Genomic DNA, 19,449 nt, shown 5'->3' with positions numbered 1-19,449 from the left:
GAAAAATAAAATTACACAAAACAAGATATCTGTGAGCCAATGCTCACTAGTGATACCCCCGCTCTGATGTGAATATGAAAAATAAGCAAAATCGACATTTAACAGAAAGCTGGCATCCGATTGGTACAGAAATATATCCCACAATATGGCATGCCTAAACAAATAGTGTGTTAAAATTTCAAGCATCTGCGATAAATAGCTGCTGAGAAATCTTTGAGGAAAATTTGTTTGAAAATTGGCTAAAATAAACAAAGTACTCAATTAACAGGAAGATGACGTCCGATTAGTACAAAAATATATCCCACGATATGGCATGCCTTAACAAACACTGTGTAAAAATTTCAAGCATCTCCAATAAATAGCTGCTGAGAAATCTTTGACGAAAATTTATTTGAAAATTTTGGCAAAAAATAAACAAAGTCATTATTTAACAGGCAGTTGACGTCCGATTGATACAAACATATATCCCACAATATGGCATGCCAAAACAAATAGTGTGTTAAAATTTCAAGCATCTGCGATAAATAGCTGCTGAGAAATCTTTGAGGAAAATTTGTTTGAAAATTTGTACCGATTGGTACAGAAATATATCCCATCATATGGCATGCCTATACAAATATTGTGTAAAAATTTCAAGCATCTGCAATAAATAGTTGCTGAGAAATCTTTGACGAAAATTTGTTGAAAATTTTGGTTAAAAAATAAGCAAAGTCGTCATTTAACAGGAAGATGACGTCCGATTGATACAAAAATATATCCCACAATATGGCATGCCTAAACAAATAGTGTGTTAAAATTTCAAGCATCTGAAATAAATAGTTGCTGAGAATCTCTTGACGGAAATTTGTTTGAAAATTTTGGCAAAAAATAAACAAAGTCGTCATTCAACAGGAACTTGACGTCTGATTGGTACAAAAATACATCCCACGATATAGCATGCCTATACAAATACTGTGTAAAACTTTCAAGCATCTTCCTTCGTTCTTTTCCTCCCAAGTTATGGACACTTTTAGCTCCTAATCTTAAGTCTAATAGATACAGACAATAACTCTTTATTTGTGGACTATTCTTTTCCCCCTAACTTATGGACACTTTAAGCTCCTAATCTTAAGTCTAATAGATACAGACAATAACTCTTTATTTGTGGACTTTTCTTTTCCCCCTAACTTATGGACACTTTTAGCTCCTAATCTTCAATCTAATAGATACAGACAATAACTCTCTATTTGTGGACTATTCTTTTCCTCCCAAGTTATTGACACTTTTAGCTCCTAATCTTCAATCCCCTAACTTTTCCCCCTAACTTATGGACACTTTTAGTTCCTAATCTTTAATCTAATAGACACAGACAATAACTCTTTATTTGTGGACTATTCTTTTCCTCCCAAGTTATGGACACTTTTAGCTCCTAATCTTCAATCTAATAGATACAGACAATAACTCTTCATATGTGGACTATTTTTTTTCTCCCAACTTATGGACACTTTTAGCTCCTAATCTTCAATGAAATAGATACAGACAATAACTCTTCATTTGTGGACCATTTTTTCCCCCTAACTTATGGACACTTTTAGCTCCTAATCTTCAATCTAATAGATACAGATAATTACTCTACTGTGGTTTCATTAATATTCAAGGGTATCAATTTTCGTGAAAAAAGTGAAAATTACAGTTTTAAGGATACGTAAATTTAAGGTCAATGTCCATATGAATACAAAATGTTAATAGAAATTGCACTTCAATGAACATTAAATTCATGGATCAACTTAATAACGAAATCCACAAAAATTGGTATTTAACGAATATTGATGAAACCAGAGTATTTTTGTGGACTACCCTTTCTCTCCTAACCTGTGGAAACTTTTAGCTCCTAAACTAAGCTCTTTTCTATGTGGATTATTCTTTTCCTCTAGAATTATGACACAATAAAATTTTGAAACAAATAAATGGCCCCAATAAACCCAATTTTCTGGTCTACTTTTAAACTTTAAAACACATTTCAATTTCTTCGAAAAATTTCCTGGAGTGCTTATAAATGACAATGCCATATGCAGAATGCCAACTTTCCCTTATTATATCAGGTATTGTACCAAAAGCACAGGACGCGTCAAACCCATTAGAATAAATTTTCCTTTCCTTTCTGCAGACAATGTCATGTCTAAAAACGTGGCTATTTCATTAACAGAAACAATGAATCGTAAGTAAAGCAAATGTCTTTATTTAACCAATTTATTTGAAGAGGGAATTCTTTTATCTCTACAATAGCAAAAAATAAATCAAAGGCCGGAATGGCCACAAAGGCATCGAGCTGACATTTTCTCGACGCCTTATAAATGACCAATGGGGCAACAATCAACAGAGAAAACTTGACTTTAATCACATAGACTTGTGTCCCATTTTTATATTAAAAAAAATTTAACTCAGTATAGATCTGGTCTAACTAAACAGGAACCAGAGAGTTAGCTTTGACAACAGAATTGTCTACAATTACTTTGTAACTGAGTTTATTAAAAAAAAATGGTATAGAACACTGCAAAACAATCATTGAAAAAAGTGTAGAAGAATGCGAAACAATCATGATAAAAAAATATGTTCTAGCCTAATGTCCAACGTTTCCAGTCATATTTGCACATCTGTTTTTACTTCTTCTTGACAGAGCTGAAAAGAAAATTGTTAACTTTTTTTTTATTGATTCCCAACTCCTCAGGTGTATGTATCCACCATTGTTTTTGCCCAACTCAATTGCTCTTTGGCATTCTGCTCTACTTGGGCAAGTTTTCTTCGTAGTACCATCGTAGTACGTCTTAAAATATTTCTTCATTCCTTCTTCTTCTTCTTTTGTCCATGCTTTTCTTACACCTAGATGGTAATGATATTTGAAATGCAATTGAATTTTTTTAGTATGATAACATTCACTGATAATGTACATCATTTCAGTTTGCATGAATCTTTTTTCACAAAAATAAAATTGAATTTAACAATTTGCAACATGGCACTTGCACAAAAAATACTTATTTGACATAAATTGCAAAAAAAAATTAAGCTTATTTAGTATTTACTTTATGACCAATGGTACCCCCCCCCCCCCCACCAAAAAAAAATTCATCAGACCTCAACAGGTTTCAGAGAAGAAACTGAAAATGTTCAAATATTAATAAATGCACAATGACTAATGAAAACAGATAGCAATAGGTCATCTGAGAGACTGAGGTGACCAAAAATAATGATGCATGGGATAATCCTGGGGTACCTGCCTGATACAATTGATTCATCTCAACATAAGCAAGAAAAATAAATAAAGATAAGGAGTGAGGAGCTGGACTATTTTCAATAGATATTCTATTAATGAAATTGAGGGTTATGATTGACCAAGCATCCCCTCCATGCATCATGGCAGACGACAAGAAAATGAACAGTAAAGTATAAGAAGTAAGGTGATTAAATATAATGTTGTGGAATAGAAAATTCAAATGAAAAATGAATATTGTAATATTGATTTTGGGGTATTTATTTCAGCTCTATGACTGCAGTGTCTGAGATATCACAATAAATAATAACAAGATATGTTATGCCCCCTCCCTTGAAAACCTCTGCGAAGAAAATGAACGAAAACTGCAAACAATTGGAATTTTTCTACATCCAAGGGGCATAACTCTGTCAAAATTGCTCGATCAAAACCAAAATCTTAAGTTGATCTAAATATCATTATGTTTAATCTGTACAACAAATTTCATTTCAGTAAGTGCAACCTCTGTGAAGAAAATGAACGGAAACTGCAAATAATTGTAATTTTTCTACGTCCAGGAGATAACTCTGTCGGAAATTTCTCGATCGAACCCAGAATCAAACTTGACCTACCCCGTAGATATTAAAGATAAATTTGTACACCAAATTTCATTTCAATACGTGAAACCTCTGCAAAGAAAATGAATTGTTAACTGTTGGTGGACCGACAGACGGAGAGACAGACGGACAGCAGCAAAGCAATATGCCCTCCCTTCTTTAAAAGGGCATAAAAAAGTAAAATAAATATAAAATTCAGGAAATTAAAAACTTACATATGAAATAGGTATTAATAACTTGCATATGAAATAGGTATGTTCAACATCAATTAACAACGGATTTCATTTCCAATTTCGAAGTTGTCCTCCCAAATTTTGGCAATGAAAATAAGTCATGTGATAAGTTATAGGTCACATGGTAAGGTACATGGCGGGTGTGCTTTTTCTCAGGGAGTAAATACAACAAGTAGTGTGATATAGAGAAAGTATTCTTAGGGAATTTTGTTGTGATATCCAATGCCGCATTCATCTCGTGGTTCCAAAACCAAGCGGAAAAGGAAAAACAGAAACCTGTCGAAAAAACATTAGGTGTATAGTCTATGAAAGCCCAAACAAAGAGGACCCAACCGAGATGGCCACGAGTGAGATGTGCATTAGAATTACAATGTCTACACATAACCTTGCTATTGAAAGTGGTCGGCACACAAATGTTTCAAAAGAAAATCGTCTTTGTAAACTTTGTTGTGCATAATGCCATAAGCAAATAAAGAATAGATAATCAAGTAAACAAGCCTAGTCCAATCTGTTTAATTCCTTCATACTATATGAAGTTCCACCCAATTGAAGGACAGGATCAGACACCAGAACTAAATTCACTGTTACAGGGTATACAAAATCATTGATAATGCATCAATCATTACAATAGAAAATCCAAGCTATCAACACTAATCAAGATGTGTCATACTAAATGGTCACTCTTTGTTTTAAAAATATCAAAAAGCATTGTAGATGTTCTATTGTATGGAAAGGGGCTATTTTCATGTTTAGTGATATTATCCTTTAGTTGATTATGGCTTAGCAACTTCTGAGCAGATCCAAGTTAATGATATTTTAATGTACATGCACAATGACAAATGACATCTGGGTGACTTAGTGACCTTAAATTTTTCTTTTATAGATGTATTATATGAATTACTTTTCTTAGGTTTCCTTCTTGATACTAATACATCCTCTTCCATGTCATCTAGAGATAGACTTGTATCTGTTTTTTTTTTTAAGAAAATAAAATAATATAAGAAAATGTTTAAACCTGCAAAATAATATCTCCTAAGATTTTTGGTCAACATAACACAAGTACAATAGAGAGAGAAAGAGACTCACTAAGAAAACAGTAGGTTCATCTATTTCATTGTAATTACCGTCTTCCTTGGAAGACGGTATAAAGAGTTGAAATAATTTACAGTCTCCGGGTTGTTCACTTCCTCTCCTTTGTGATTGGTTGAAAATACATGATGTGAAAATTTACTTTTATTTCATTGGTTAAAATACTGTTCGGCGCAAGGGAGATAATTTTCTGATGATCTTTTTCACGTACGACTTAACAAATTTCGTAGATTTCAAATCTTGAAAAGTGAGAAAACGAAAAAGCAATACAAATTGCTATGAATGAAATTCAGCCTTTGGTTTTCAGGTCCAACTAGTTGAAAGTAACATTCTACAATATCTATTAAAATCATTTGGTTTTTTTAGCATTGTTTATTCAAATATTTATACCAAAGGTAAAGAAAAAATTGATGCGATATGCCTAATACCGGTAAAGTTATTTGCACCTTAGATAGATAAATGCAGTGGTATAACTTTAATTTTATCAAAATAATACGAGTCTACGACCCTACCTAAGATCTCTTTCACCCTGCAGTCGATCTCAACTTACAAGCTCGGGTACACAGTTCTCAATTTTAGACGCACAGACTTAAACGACACATGACACAAAAATGTTCGGATAAATCCACTCGCCATGCTATGTAGAGGAAGGTGACATTTATATAAAAAAGAATTAAACTGTCTTTGATAACTAATTGCTGTCTAGGGTTTGTTCTAAAGACGGTAAGCTTTTTTAAAAAAGCTAAACTTGTTCATTCTTATCCCTTTAAGTACCGGTAGTGACAAAATTTCTAGAAAGTTGCCATCTTAAAGCTGAACACCGCTCGTAAATAGGCACTGTCCGCCATATTTCTCTTTAATCACTGCTGTCCCTACAACCCTTGTATAAGAGGCAGACCTCTAAACAGTTCAAAGTATTTCGCTGTAGAGGTCTCGCCCCTGTGGACGACACTGGACATACATCTTGCCTCGCCATGTTACTCAGTCGCGATGAAATTATCAAATTTTACGCATCTTTTTCAAGCCAGAAGAATACCAACATTAAATAAATTGGTTAATGCATTATTTACAAACAGAATATGCACATAAGAAAAAATGCATATAATTTAAAGACCACGAAAGGAATACTACATGTCGGCCTGGAGTTTCAGGTGTGCAATTATGTGTAATGAAATCGAAGGGTTTATATAACATGTTACTATGTGACGGTGCCTATTTACGACCGGTGTTCAGCTTTAAGGAGATTAAAACAATTTATCTTTAACTAGTACCTTCTACTGAAGGAGTTTCTTCTCGTCTAGCGGCTTCTCCTTCTGTGGGGGAAATGTCTTCCTTATCCAAAATGTCTAAATATTAAGAACGATTGAAAAATACAAAAACAGCATTATGAAAATTTATTAACTAAAATAATCAGTTTTGCTTAATTCAAGATAAGTTTGCAGTTACTTACCTTCCGAAGTAATATCTTTCAAACTTTTTCCATGGAACTTTCCAACGACATTGCATTCTTGCATGACCATAAGTTTGGCAATTTCAAGTCGTTCTATTAGTCCTGATGTGCTGCGAGAGTGCAGCTCATGAACTTCCATGGTGTGCCCCATATGTCTACACAAGTATTTAAGTTCATGATCCTTGAGCCCAATAACCTAATAAAGACAAAGTACATTACACCTAGTATAAAGCAAGAATGGAAACTTAAAGTAACTATCAATATGGAGGAATAGATAGCTAAACATGTCCTACTGTTAATTTGTAAAATTAGGAGTTAATGTATGTAACTTGAAAAACTAGAAAAGAGATATAAAGAAAAATATCTAACAAAGAATGGGACCAAAAAATTAAGGAGTAAGTAGGATTCCAGTTTCACTCAACCCCGACTTATATAGTGTCACTGCCCAGACTAAAAGAAACTAACAAATCTTCATGGTCTTCTAGAATTTAGAAATGTCAAAATTCAAAACCAAAAGTGAAACCAATTAGCATCTGCAATAGTAACAGTTAAACTTGAAGAGTTCCTAGCAATGCAAAAATAAAACTGATATTTTTTTCTCCATTGGGCTATCATTTTACTTACTTTTAACAAAAGAAAATTGAACAAATTTGCAATGCATTACTTCAAACTGATGCACACTGGCTTGAGAACTTATTTAAGTTTTATAAGGCCTGATTTCATTTTTCATTTAATTAATTTACAGAAGATTAAACAATCATTTGCTCTTGGAGACAGTAACATCCCAAAACAAATTACAATGGGCCACTAAGTATAAAGTCCAAATACTTACTTGGGCAATAGTGGCACAATATTTCCTAAGGTTTGTAGCGTATATTCTATCAGGAAATTTCAAAGAACGGCACTCTGTTCGTATTTCCTCCAGACCCAGACCAGCCCTAACAACATCTTCAGCTGAAATATGACGATGAAATAAACTGTTGTCAAACATTTAAAAACCAAATACCCATAATTAAATAACACATGAGAAAACTTTTTAAATATGTATGGGTATATAACTGTGAGATGAACATTGTTGCTTCTAAAACAAATTACAAAATATCTCTCAGTTAAGTGTTATGGATAAAAGAAAGCCCTCTTGATCCCCAATTTAAGGGTCAGCCCTTTTTTCTGAAGTCATACAAAAGCTTTTTCTAGAAAAACAAATTCTGTATTATATTCGGCATTGCTAGCCAAGGGTTTCTAATCTGCACCACTCCTCACAAACCCTTGGCATATCGTGCTATCAAAAGTTGGGATTTTTTGGTCACATGATCTCCCAACCTATTTAAAAATCAGATGCCATACTTTAAACGTGACTGGTGCAGTAATGGTAGCCTCAATTGATATCATGGTTCTCCTTAATATCACAAGTAGCAGGGGAATTAGAGTGAAGTAGGAGGCACCATAGGTGAGCGCCAAAGGCGCGAGCCTGCTAGGGGGGTCCGGGGGCATAACCTCCTTAACTAGGCACGATCTCATTGCAAACAACAAGCATATTTTCCGTCCAATTTTAGAAAGGAGCCAAGACATTGACTTAATATTTGACAATGAAATACAGCCTGAAAATGGAGACAGAGTCTTTTTGCTCCTTCATATCGCTTTTCAAAATATTTCATTTATTTGATTTTATAAGATAAAGGATCAAACTTTGGACTCCATTGCTTACCAAAATTGTCACTGTGATATTTACAAGCAAATAAATTAATTTCCTTTTGACAAATTGATTTCAATTCCTGCCTTTTTTTCTAATTTCTTTACTGGCAAGATAATTCATTGCAGGGATAACCTCCTTCGGACAAATAACCGGTACTCTGGTCCCATTCTGGCAAGAAGAGGCAACCAATTAAATTTTTTTTTCCAAATCATTGAAAAATGACTGCTAAAACTGCTCATTAAAAAATTAATGTGAATGCAAAACAAAATGCTAATGCATGGCACTATTCAATTAGTCTTCACAGCCTGAACTTTTATAGGACAAAACAAAAAAGGTTCAACGGAGTGGAGTACTTCTTGACAAAGAGCAGATAATTTAACTTAATGCAACTCAATTTATAGTATTATACATATTTCAAAAATTTCCATGTACTCCACATGCTCAATGACGTTAATTTCAAATTTTTTTTTTGTTGATGGGTTTTGGGTGGGGTGTGATGTTGATTAAGGACAGTGGTTTGGATACATGTATGTCAATCAAAGAAACAAATTATACAATATACATTATAAGCCATAAATTGGACAAAAGCCTTTCAAATCTAAAGGGTTATATGTTTAAGTTACTTAATGGCACTATTTATACATGTTTTTAAGAATTGATTTTTTAAATTGAATAAAAAATTACTTAAAACTGCATTATCATAGTGCTTCTTTAAAAAAAAGCTTAAAACTAAATTTATAGAGCTCGAAATGCATTTTTTTCTAATGAATTCATATAATGTTTTCACTGATTTTAGAAATCCATGTGAACACAGGTAAATTTTACCTTAAGAGGACCCCTTTATTGCCCAAAATAATTAGATGTGTGTTTTGGCAAGTAGCCATTCGAGAAATTAACCATATTAACAGTTAAGGTGGAATAAAATGGAATCAAAAGATCAAAATTGGTTAAAGTACTTATATCAGCAATAACAATTAAACAAAATAGATAAATTGTTATTTCAAGAATGTGAAAAGATATTTTCAAAAATAGAAAATAAAATCCATCCACCTGCCCTATATTTTTGCAAATCAGGATGAATCTACATACTAATTTTATGTAGCCTGACAGGCTTAAAATATATAAATACTATTGTATCTGAACAAATATTTAACATATTGTCTCCAGGATAAAGCTCACCTTTCCCCGTATCTCCACCAATTCCTGATTGTCAAGCATTTCCTTCTCAAACTTGCTAAGTTGTTCTCTAAGAGAGAGATCGGTTGCACTGACTTCCTTTGATCGATTTTTGTAACACTGCAAGCTAAAAAGAAAAGCAAAGACCTGCATTTAGTCTTAACCTTTTCTTTACAGTAACATATACAATGCTCTATGAAAAGGAGCCATAAATACTGTTGAAGTGGTTATTTACATTGGTGGTTAAGTACATGTGTGTGTTTACAGTGGCGTAGCTGCCGTTAGGCACTTAAGGCACGTGCCTACACATTATTTTAAGACCAAAAATTAAAAATGTTAAAATATCACATTTAACTTTCTTTTCCCTATTTCAAAACTGATTGTTTGAGGTCACAAATATGTGACGTCGATGATGCTAATTATTGCGCAGCCAATCAGTGAAAAACATGTCCGGCAATAAACCAAAAGTAAGACCACTGGATGAAATGTTTTTAAAAAATCATATTCATAGATCGAGGCATATTGCGATCTCAACTATCATTACCAAATGCGCTAATAAAAATGGACGCCTTGACTTCGTGAAACATCATGTACGACTTAAAAAAAATCAAAGCAATATTTCTGTTTTCTTATTACTATCAAAATTTAAAATAACCATTACAACTGTTTTTGAATCATGACATTCAATTACAAAGTCTTAATGTTTTCCCTTTAATAGTAAACTAAACTATAGAGACAGATAATAGCTTTAGTGTAAGAAGATGGGTGGATAAGGCGTGTAAATCGTATGCACGGACGGAAAAGATACTGAAAAATTTAAATATCAATAAATCTGATTTTTTTAAAAGATATATTCAAAACAATAAATATTTAACATATCCTCAATTTTTAACCTTTTTTAAATATGTTCAATACTTGGAATATGTTGACTCAAACAGGCGTATACGACGTATATCAAAACTTCCAATAGTGTCATTTTTTTTTACAACTTCAAGGTCTTTTTTTTTTATAGTGAGTCTCTACTCCATATTTTTCTCATAGTCTAAATAAGGTTTTATGGAAAACAAACCGGTTTCAATCAACAAAAACGTGGAGAGGTGACCCACTATACAAAAAAAATTTCATTTTGTATCTCAGCAATTGAACGTTTTGAAAAAATAAATCGTCCGTAAATTCGTGACCAAAGTTCAAGGCACTCGGAATCTATAAACACCCTATTTTGATGTGTGTGAAATGGCTCAGAGGTTAGAGCACCAGACATTAGCTAACCTTACATTAGTAGGGTTTTTATGTTGTGGGTTCGATTCCACAAAAATTTAAGGTAGTATTTTTTTTTCTATCGTTTGTTTAACATAATGAAAAACTTAATTTATTTAGAAATTGTGCTTTTGCAAACTTGAATTATAATAAATTTGAATTAATTTAATTGATAAAATAAATTCAAAATTGTATTTTACGATGAAACCGAATGGGCATTTGCCCTATCTTATTTCCCCATCTTCTTCCCGCCATTCACTTTGAATTAAGACTGCTGGTGAAAACAATGTTGAATTGTATTAAAAAATGTTTTTTGCCTTTTTTCTACGAAAAAATCTTTTAAAAAACTCAAAATTTTATGTGCGAAAAGTGCCTAAAATTGGTTCCTGTGTGTTCTATAAAACATGAAATCCGTTTTCCGTCGGAGGGCTTCGCCCCCTGAACCCCCAGGCGCTGCCCTGGACCCGCTGGGGGCCTTGAGCGGCCCCCAGACCCCTCGCCGTATTTGGTGCCTATACTTCATTCTAGCTCTAGCTACGCCACTGGTTTAATACGCGAATTAGCGATTCATTACTCAAGGGTTTGAATTTTTTATCACACGCGCAGGGATATTTTTCGCGGATTTAACATAATCGTGCAACTTTTGTAAATTTCCCCCACGCATAAACAACCACTTTTAAGATTTGACATCATGGTTTTAAAAACCTCATTTTTTTGGTTAAAAATGGGAGTTCAAAACTTGTCTTACCTCAGAGCTTCTAATTCTCCAGGTCTCCTGCGGTTGTACAAAAGGAGGTGTGCTTCCACTAGCATCACAATGCGTCTGAACATCATACCACTAACAGCAGTGTAAGATAGATCTACAGATTCCAAGTTTTCCACTAAATAAGATGATATCTTCATGATGTCTTCGGGGTAAGGGAGCTCTTTCATCTGATTAAACATTCGCTCTGACAGAGTACTTCTTGCAACTTTGTTAACTTTGTAACCCCATTCTTTACTCATAAGATACATAAATGTTTTTTGTTTTGATAGAAATTCCTACTTTTGAGGATGTCATCCTCATAAGGTCAAACCCAGACTTAATTGCTGTGCTAGGATGCTGGAGTTCATCCTCTTCATGTTCGGTACTATTGCAAAGAAGAGCTACTTCTGCCACATTATTAAAGTTTTCAGGGCTAAGCATCTCACTCATTGAAACGTCCATTCTTTTCACCAAATTCCTAAAGGCTAAAAGAAGCCGTGCTGCTAGCCTCATATGAAAACTAGAATAGTATTTTCTTTTTCTTTTATTATCAATGTTTTGCATGAACCAAACGTCTCCCAATGCAAGGATGAGTGGATCATTCATACAGATCTCTGCAAATTTGTCTCTTTTCATTGAAGGTAACACTTCTTTCTCAATCCGTTTAGAACCTGTTGTCTTCACTTTTCCTGTAAGGATTCCAATTTGTATGATTGTAGAACCTTTGTGATAGTCTGTACTTTTCACTGGACATGTTTTCTGATGATTACTGATAGAAGAATTCAGTACCATCCACTCTTTACATTTAGGACATGGACCATACTCTTCAAAGTTAAAGGTAACAAGCCTTCTTCTTGGCAAGAGAAGCTCACCTTCTTTATGCCTGGGAACTTTCATATTATGATGGTGGTCTCCCAAGTTTCTAAGAAGTTTCATTTCTGAATTCAGCCTTTTCTCCAACTCATCAATGTTCTCCTGATTAGTTTCTTTAATCTTTTGGTCTTTGAGTTCTTTTATAGCCTTTACCCTTGTGTGGTTTACATGTCTACGTTCTAGATGACTTTGTATATTGGTGAACAATTCATGACAGTATAAACAGGCATGAACACAATCATATACCCTATTGTGCTTGGATTTTGCATTGTCTTTTTTCAATCCCTTAATGAAAACATTTGGGAACTTTTTGTCAAATTAACAGTCTTTTTCATCAAGTTTTCTTTTGCACGGTGGGTTGTCACAATCTAAATCTCTTTCATCAAGAGCCTCACAATCCTCTGGCTTGGGAGAGTCGACATCATCTGGACCTGCTTGGAGTTCCGGACAACTGTGGTCATCGGGCTGGAGTTGGGGATAGTCAACATCACCCATACACGAGTCAACTTCAACATCGTTCATCAAGTTGCTGCTGCTTTCATCATCCAAAATGCTTGACTCACTATCACTTTCATCTTCTGTCTCTACAATATAGTCGGGATCATTAAGATCTTCACAATCCTCTGGATAGTCGACGTCATCTGAACTGGCAAGGCCTTGCGGACAGCTGTGGTCATCGGGCTGGAGTTGGGGATTGTCAACGTCACCTGGACCTGCTTGGAGTTCTGGTTCTGTACAGCTGTGGTTATTGGACTGGAGTTGGGGATAGTGAACATCAACTGGACCTGCTTGGAGTTCCAGAAAGCTATGGTCAGTGGGTTGGAGTTGGGGATTGTCGATATCACCTGGACCTGCTTGGAGTTCTGCACAACTGTGGTAATCAGGCTGGAGTTGGGGATAGTCAACGTCACCTGGACCTGCTTGGAGTTTTAGACAGCTATGGTCAGTGGGTTGGAGTTGGGGATTGTCGATATCACCTGGACCTGCTTGGAGTTCTGCACAACTGTGGTCATCAGGCTGGAGTTGGGGATAGTCAACATCACCTGGACCTGCTTGGAGTTCTGAACTGTTGTGGTCATCGGGTTGGAGTTGGGGATAGTCGACATCACTTGAAACTGCTATGAGTTCTGTACAACTGTGATCAACAGGCTGTAGTTCGGGATAGCCAACATCACCCGGATATGATTCAACTACAACATCGTTCATTAAGTTGCTGCTCCTCTTATCATCCAAAATGCTTGATTCCCTGTCACTTTCATCTTTGGTCTCTTCATCTTCGGTCTCTACAATAAAGTCAGGATCATCAAGATCCTCACAATCCTCTGGATAGTCGATGTCACCTGGACCTATTTGGCGTTCCGAACAGCTGTGGTCATCGGGCTTGAGTTGAGGATATTCAACATCACCCAGACCTGCTTAGCTTTCCAGACAGGTGTGGTCATCGGGCTGGAGTTGGGGATTGTCTACGTCACTTGGACCTGCTCGGAGTTCTGGTTCTGGACAGCTGTGGTCATAGGGTTGGAGTTGGGGATTGTCGACATCACCTGGACCTGCTTGGAGTTCTGGACAGCTGTGGTCATCGGGCTGGAGTTGGTGATAGTCGACGTCACCCGGACCTGCTTGGATTCCATACAGCTATGGTTAGTGGGTTGGAGTTGGGGATAGTCGACTTCACTTGGACCTGCTTGTAGTTCTGGACAGCTGTGGTCATCAGGCTGGTGTTCGGGATAGCCAACATCACCCGGACATGATTCAACTACAACATCGTTCATCAAGTTGCTGCTGCTTTCATCATACAAAATGCTCGATTCACTGTCACTTTCATCTTCGGTCTCTTCATCTCCAGTCATCAAGTTGCTGCTGCTTTCATCATCCAAAATGCTCGAATCACTATCACTTTCATATTCAGTCTCTATAATAGAGTCGGGATCATCAAGATCCTCTCAATCCCCTGGATAGTCGACATCATCTGGATCTACTTGAAGTTCTGGACAACTGTGGTCATCGGGCTGGAGTTGGAGAAAGTAAACTTCACCCGGACATGATTCAACTACAACATCGTTCATCAAGTTCCTGCTGCCTTCATCCAAAATGCTTGATTCACTGTCACTTTCATCTTCGGTCTCTTCATCCTCAGACATCAAGCTGCTGCTGCTTTCATCATCCAATATGCTTGATTCACTGTCACTTTCATCTTCAGTCTCTTCATCTTCAGTCTTTACAATATAGTTTAGATCATCAAGATCCTCACAATCCTCTGAATAGTCTACGTCACCTGGACCTACATGGCGTTCTAGACAGCTGTGGTCATCAGGCTGGAGTTTGGGATAGTCAATGCCACCTGGACCTGCTTGGAGCTCCAGACATCTGTGATCAGTGGGATTAGGTTTGGGATAGTCGACGTCACCTGGACCTCCTTGGCATTCCTAATAGCTGTGGTCACTAGGATGGAGTTGGGGACAGTCAATGTCACCTAGACTTGCTTGGCGTTCCAGACAGCTGAGGTCATCAGGCTGGAGTTGGGGATAGTCTACTTCATCCGGATCTGCTTGGAGTTCTGGTTCTGAACAGCTGCGGTCATCGGGCCGGAGTTGGGGATAGCCAACACCACCTGGACCTGCTTGGAGTTCTGGTTCTGAACAGTTATGGTTATCGTACTGAAGTTGACATCTGTGATCCGTGGGCTGGAGTTGGGGATAATTGACGTCACCTTGACCTACTTGGAGTTCCAGACAGCTATGGTCAGTGGGTTGGAGTTGAGGATAGTCTACGTCACCTGGACCTACTTGGAGTTCCGGACAACTGTAGTCATTGGGCTGGTGTTGGAGATAGTTGATGTCACTCAGACCTTCTTGGCATTCTGAACAACTGTGGTCATCAGGTTTGAGTTGGGGATAGTCTACATCACCCAGACCTGCTTGGATTTCCATACAGCTGTGGTCTTTGGGCTATAAATGGGGACAGTCGACATCACCCGAACCTTGGACCTTCAAAAATATATAAAATTTAAGTCTTTTTATTATATAAATGCATTATATCAGCCCAGTAAATAGAACTAAGGGGAAAATTGCCCATTATTCTTTTAAATATTCCTATCTTCTTCTCAGTATTTTTTTGTTTTGCTAATACAAATTACACACAGTTTCATTCAAAGTAATTTGCTTAATTCAACTTAATAGCTACTACATCGCCCATTTACATGCAAATAAACATCATCCATTTATATACATATAATTGGTAAAACAAATGTTTTACGAATGCCCAAAAATTACTCTAAAATCAATCCAAGCAGCTTGAAATTGGTAATTTATTTCTAACGTCTTGAATTTTTATGAATTTTCTTCTCTTTTTCTTCTGTCTGCTGCACTGCTCCTAAACAAGATTTGAAATACTAAAATAATCATCAGTTCAACTTTAAATTTGTATGAACAATTAATGTTAGAGAAACATTTCCGATGTTCTTTTTAAAGCGCTACGCATAGCTCAGCGCTTTATTGTCGTTAGACTTCTACTTCCGGTGCAAGGAATAACCGCCCCCTATGAGCAGAAGTTTACATCATTTAAACTGCATGGTTAGGGAACCAGTTTCAGGAGCTGCACGGGATAGTACGGGCTACTGTGAATTTGATGTACAGGGCTTACATACATCATTGCAGGGGCTGCCACGCAGTGATGAGGAAATATATCGCGTATACAGAAACTAAAATGTTATATACATACATGTATATCTTTTACAAACAGAAGCTGGGTTAGCGCTTTTCAGTACTATGAGTACTTTGATTTTTCTTTTTTACCTTGTGACCATTCTGAATTTGTTTTCTTTGATCAATTTTTGAATGATTAAAATGAACTTAAATTCTTATATAATGTAATTTACCTTGCAGCCTTTCTGTTTCTTTCTCTTCCTAGAGACCCTTACTTGACACTTACTTGTATCATGACTTTCTATTAATAGAAAACTTTACATCTTAGACATTGAAATTATGACTGCATGGATGCACAAAAAACGAAGTAATTTTTATACCCTTGCTGGTGATATTTTTTAAGATTTTCACATTTAAATAATGATTTTTTTCCCTAGGAAATATGTAATATATTTAATATATAATATGTAGCAATTTGTAAGCTTATTTAAATATTTTGTACAATTTTCTAAAATAGTTCAGTATACAAAAAAATATTCGCCCTTATTCTATTTTCCCCTCTTTCATCCTCGATTGCCCTTGCTGAATAAACAGTTTATATTAATTTTAAATGGCCATTTTAAGGTTCTCCGATCCTCAGCCTTAAAGTATTTTTTCATTATAAAAGTGTTATGTTTCTTTTAAACTTTATAAATGAAATGCAATAAAATAAAATTTTAGATGGCATCAATGCATTTTACAAAGTTATTGCAAATTTTCCTACGGTGGATATACTGGTAGTAGAAATAACGCATTTGAAAAAAAGTGCTGGTGCACCGATGGCTCAAACTCGTTACCAACATGTCACTTATTAGTAGTTCTCTGTGGATCCACAATGCCAAGCATGTAGTTGTGTAAATAAAAAAAAAATGAACTTTATTTATTTTACAACGATTGATAAACAAGTTCTACAACTTATATTAATATCTTTCGTTGGCACGGATGTTAGTGCAAGGGGGTCATTGTTGTGGGAGGAAGCCGGAGTACTCGGAGAAAACCCACATGTCCAAGCGGGCGACCATCATACCCTTTTACATACAACCACTGTCAATCACGGGGATCGAACTCAGGAAACAGGGGTGATAAGCGAGTGCATTCATTTTGTTAACTACGCTACTTGGACACCCTAGTTGTGTAAATGGTGGTAATACTAACAATAGAACAATGTCTGTATGAAAGTCAATTTATGGTACGGATAAAGGAAATCAGGTTAATTAAGAATAATCGAACATTGCTGAGGTTCGGAGATCATTAATACAATTTATCTATCAATGGATTAAGAGCAAAACATTTCATGCTAAATCAACCAAACAATAAATTCAATAGTTTGTGTCAGGCTTGTTACAACCATACTTGATTGCATGTATGTACTTTGTAAATCTGAAAACTGATCTATATGTATAATTTCATCTTGCATGTGCTTTTTTCACTTTCTATGCCATATGAATATGCATTCAGGTTTTATATTTAGAACCTATTTGCAAGTCTTAATAGAACATGATTACCTTTAGCCCACTTTAAGTCCTCCAAAAAGCACTCTAATGTGTTTTTCTTTCTTGACAGACAACCTGAAATTTATAATTTTGTTGAATAGTACATATAACAAAATAAGCTATGTGTGTTATTCATCTTAGAGGGTTTTACTGTAAAGGGGCATGGTCACCATCTTGGCCAAATCTTATTTTTCTATTTTTATTGCTTACAATGGTTTAGTTTTAGTTACAATAGTAACTGATGATCAACCAAATTTGAGTGTCAGTTGTGGGGTTATAACTATAAGCAAGATAAATAGCTTACAATTCTTTTTTATATAAACAAGGCTCATGGCATGATTTTGCTTACAATGGTGCAATGTAACCGTAAAAACATGACCTAAGCTTAAATTTGCATAATCTCTCATTTATTACTCGACGACTGACACTCAAAGTTTGGTTGATCATTAGAAATGCATTTATTTCTTTAAAAGCACTGAAAACAATTAAAATAGAAAAATAAATTTTGACAAAAATCTGACCATGCCTCAGCTTTGCATGGGCATGTAAGAAGCACTCAGAATCAAAATTTTAATTCACAATCATGTAAAAATTTGTCTAGCAAGTCTTGTCAGTTTCTGAGTATTCAAAATATAAAATTACATATAAGTACAAGTACATTAGACTATATATGAAATACTTAAGTTTTCTTACAACTGTAAAACATGACATGGAAATAGCTTACTGACTTTGAAACCTAGTTAAGGCTATGATTTTGGTGGAACAGTAATGTTTGAAAATATAACATCTAAATCATAATACATACAGAATCAAAGAAACTTCTGACATAAAATCAATGTAAGAACGATACAGCAAAACTCACTAATTTCAAGGGACCATGTAGAAAAACTTCAATAACCGTAATTTGTCAGGCCTCTCACACCCATTTTTGGTACTGGGGCCGGGGCTAATGAATTGGGAAAAATGTGACATTTTGATAGAAATTGGGAAATTTTTCCCTTGTTTTATGTACTGTACCCAGAACAAAAAAATACCAGTAGGGTAGATTGAAAGGATTTTTTAAAAAGTAAGTTAAAAAAAAATATTTTTAAAACTAAGAACATGTGTGCAATAACGAGAAGGAAAAAAATATATTCACAGTGTGTGATACAAGTTTGTTAATGAAGATTTAAAATTTCCCAAAAAGTTTTTGTTTAATTTCTACATGTCAAGTGGCAAAGAAAAAAATCAAACAATTTTTTAGAATTTAAAAAAAAAGGTTATTTCATTTGTATTCATGTAAAAATTAATGTATTTTTGTATTTATACCTTTTACAGATAAAAGTTTCTTAATTGTGTCAGCCTAATGACAATATTTATAAAATCAGTCTTTATACTTCGATCTGTGTATTTGGGGTATTCATGAGTCCAACCCTTTAACCCACTTACACTAATTAACGACCTCGCCATGTAACTGAAACATCTCAATAGTGGGATTCCAATTGGCCCCAATAAACTTAATGTCCTTCTGAATGCAGACAATATTGCATTAATTGCCGAAAACGAGGGTGACATGGATGAAATGCTCGTTGTTGTGTCTGGCTGGTGTAGGAAATGGTGGCTACGGATTAACTCTCTCAAATCTAAAGTAGTACATTTTCGTAAGCATCAGCGAAAGAGAAGTGATCATGTATTTTGCATCGGAAGGGACTGTCTTGACTATACAACATCCTATAAATATCTCCGTGTTCTATTCGACGAATTTGCTACATTTAAAAATAATACAGAAAATTTCGTTAAATCTGGCAGACGTGCCTTATTTCGAAAATACATTCAAACAAATTGATAGGATTTTACACATACTAAAAGATGCAGAGTTGTGCCAATTCTTGACAACTGCAGTGGAGTGTGGGGGCACACAAAACATTACAT

The 19,449-nt window shown here is 35.2% G+C and overlaps 1 long non-coding RNA gene and 1 pseudogene across 1 annotated transcript; both read right to left on the bottom strand.

The window, feature by feature from the left end:
• Positions 1–2,260: 2,260 nt before the first annotated feature.
• On the bottom strand, positions 2,261–6,497 carry LOC128179442 (uncharacterized). The gene is made up of 3 exons (XR_008243081.1): positions 6,437–6,497; positions 4,978–5,043; positions 2,261–2,859 (listed from the first exon to the last, which is right to left on the bottom strand). It is a non-coding gene; the product is annotated as an uncharacterized LOC128179442 (long non-coding RNA).
• Positions 6,498–8,411: 1,914 nt separating this feature from the next.
• On the bottom strand, positions 8,412–19,000 carry LOC128179441 (uncharacterized; annotated as a pseudogene).
• Between the last annotated feature and the right edge of the window lie 449 nt (positions 19,001–19,449).

Source organism: Crassostrea angulata, chromosome 4 (assembly GCF_025612915.1).
Source record: "Crassostrea angulata isolate pt1a10 chromosome 4, ASM2561291v2, whole genome shotgun sequence".
Lineage (NCBI taxonomy): Eukaryota > Metazoa > Mollusca > Bivalvia > Ostreida > Ostreidae > Magallana > Magallana angulata.
Note: the sequence above shows the minus strand (reverse complement) of the source record. Positions and strands in the feature narration are given on the sequence as shown.